Source organism: Macrotis lagotis, chromosome 5 (genome assembly GCF_037893015.1).
Source record: "Macrotis lagotis isolate mMagLag1 chromosome 5, bilby.v1.9.chrom.fasta, whole genome shotgun sequence".
Taxonomy (NCBI): domain Eukaryota; kingdom Metazoa; phylum Chordata; class Mammalia; order Peramelemorphia; family Peramelidae; genus Macrotis; species Macrotis lagotis.
In genome coordinates, this window is record NC_133662.1 from 229,636,675 (window position 1) to 229,639,772 (window position 3,098).

The window sequence follows — 3,098 nt, forward strand, 5'->3', positions numbered from 1 at the left end:
CATCCGAGGTACATTCGGGACTCCCATAGCCAACCTGTTGCCAGAGCCTTTTATTTGCCTCCTTGTCTCTTCTGACATAGGAGCCCACATGGCTCCTGGACTCTGGCAGGAGCCCACTAGAGTGTCTGTTGTCCCTCCCTCTACTCCAAGCCGTTCCCCCACTCAACTGCCAAATTGGTCTTCCTAATCTTCCAGTCTTTACTAAACCACCCGCCCCAGCACAGCCAACTTCTGTGGCTCCCTGCCACCTACCGGCTTAAACATAAAATCCTCCCATGTTGAAAGCCCTCCTGCCTTGCCTCTTGTCAACCTCACTGCCTCCTCACCCCTTTCCCCCTTTCAATGCAGCCACATTAGCTTCCTAGCACTTCATCGAGCAAGTCTAACTCTCCAGTCCAGGCTTTCTACTCTACTTCTCCACTCTATTCTCACTGACTCTCTCCTTCCAGGCTTTCCTGTTTTCTTCAGGTTCCAGCTAAAATCACTTAACCACATTGCCCCACCAAGAGAGCAGCTAGGTGGCACAGTAGAGAGAGCACTGGCCTTGGAGTCAGGAAGATGGGAGTTGTGTGTCCTTGGGTAACTCACTTGACCCTGATTGTCTCCCGTCCAGGGTCATCTCCAATAATTCTGTTTCCTATCTGACCACCGGACTCAGATGGCTCTGGAGGAAAAAGTGAGACTGGTGACCTGGCACGGTCCCCCTCACTCAAATCCAATTCATGCGCTTGTCATGGCATCACCTCCCTGATGTCTTCTTTGAGAATGAAGGACAAACATTAGATTAAAGGAAAGTCCCATCTTTTGATGACATGAGCACACTAATTTCTGGTGAGAAAGGTATTGGTTCTTTGCTATTTTGTTACCATCTCTGTACAGTTTGACTTTTTTTTGTATTAATGAAGCTCTAATAAAGTTAGTTGCAGTCCCATGGAACACCAGCTCGTGTTCTCCTTGGAAAGGTAATAAAGGGGTTTATGGAACTGACCTCACTGTGTGTCTTAACAGGTCATGGGACTTTTTAGCATCTTGTATTGCAGCACTCCTGGTGAAGGATTTGCAAAAAGACCATGAAAAATGATTGCAGCTTTTGTTCCAGCATTGTGCGCAGAGTAAGAGGAGGTGGTAGTTATATGAAGAACTAACTCACAGCCTCAAAATGAAGTGGGGGGAAGGGATTCACCAATGTTTTAATGACTTCAGCAGAGGGGGGTATAGAGGAAGATGAAAAAGTTTGTATGAAACAGTGATTCAGGTATAGAAAGAACAGCGACCACACACAGAAGCTCTGCACCTCTATATCAATATTTTGAGAGGTTTTTTTTTAAGGTTTTTGCAAGGCAAATAGGGTTAAGTGGCTTGCCCAAGGCCACACAGCTAGGTAATTATTAAGTGTCTGAGGCCCTATTTGAACCCAGGTCCTCCTGACTCCAGGGCTGGTGCTCTATCCACTGCACCACCTAGCTGCCTCTTTTGGTTTGTTTTTGCAAGGCAATGGGATTATGTGACAGGCCCAACATCACACAACTAATAATAATGTTTGTCCTTCATTTTTTTTTTAATTTAAGGCAATGAGATTAAGTGATTTGCCCAAGCTAATAAGTGGCAAGTGTCTGAGACTGAATTCAAACCCCAGTCCTCCTGAGTCTAAGGTCAGTGCTCTATCTTCTGCACTAACTAGTTGCCCCCATTATCATAAACCTTAATTGGTTCAAGGTGAAGTTTGTACTTAAAAGCCACAATCTTTAATAGTCCCATATCTAAAGTCTGAATAAATAGTCTCATTCCTTAATTATAATCCCATCAAGTCCAAAGAGAAGATAAAATTGAATGAGAATTGGTTCAAGGTGAGGGTTTTAGGGATGAGGAATATCCTTTTTTTCCCTTTTGGGTTTTTGCAAGGTAATAGGGTTAAGTGGCTTGCCCAGAGCCACATAGGTAGGTAATTATTAAGTGTCTGAAGTCAGATTTGAACTCAGGTCATCCTGACTCTAGGGTGGTGCTCTATTGACTGCACCACCCCAGATGAGGAATATTCTTCTTTTTTCTTTTTTTAGGTTTTTGTAAGGCAAATGGGGTTAAGTGGCTGCCCAAGGCCACACAGCTAGGTCATTATTAAATGTCTGAGACCGGATTTGAACCCAGGTACTCCTGACTCCAGGGCCAGTGCTTTATCCACTGCGCCACCTAGCCACCCCGATGAGGGATATTCTTAAGCAAGACCAAAGCTGGAAGGGGAGTACCAGTAAAAGGAGTGAGTGAAGGGATTATTTAAATGTGTTTTCTTGGTGAAATGACAATCTAGTTTTCAGCAGCATGCCCGTTCAAGGGCTCATTAAACATAAATGATCCAGGGCCAGTGGGAAACCTCTAGCTTGGCCTTCCCTGTGCTCTTCCTAGAAGGCTCCAGGACTCTGAACCAGGGTCCTAGACTAGGGGCCACATCAGAGTCAAGTTCAAAAAGATTGAGAAGAAGTAGGCAGCCTGGTGTGGGGGGAGAGGGCCACAAGGCTGATCTGGCAGAAAATCCTTCAGCAGAACTGAAGTTTTGACTCAGTTGGTGAGATTGGCTGAGGTTTCTACCCCTTTGATCTTCAAAGACCAGACCCTCTGGCCTCATGCACATTTACAGTAGCAGAAACTCACTTATAAATTTTTTTCTTTCTTTTCCATTTGGGCTTACATTGTGTGTCTGAGCATGTCCACTGTATTGTTCCTGGTGGTAGAAAGACCTTTCTTTTTTTGACTCTGTTATCTTCTGTACTTTCTAAATATATACTGTATTGAGAGTAGTGGGCAGCTGGCATGATGTCAGTTCTCCCCTGGAGAAAACAGCCTCCAATATTACCTCCCTTTTTCCTCATCCCTAATGATCTCATCAATGACTAGCTGGTAGACTCAAAGCCAATTAACCAGATAATGGTTTTGGATTCCTTAGCACTAGGTTCTAATCACATGAGCTAAGATAAGCTACCTATGGAGTTGGGTTTGCAAGTTCATAAATCTCTTGTATGCTTCCTTAACTCCAAACATAAAGGGCCAGCCCTGATGGGAATATATGTTGACAAATGCCTATCTCCCCCAATTAAAAGACTCAG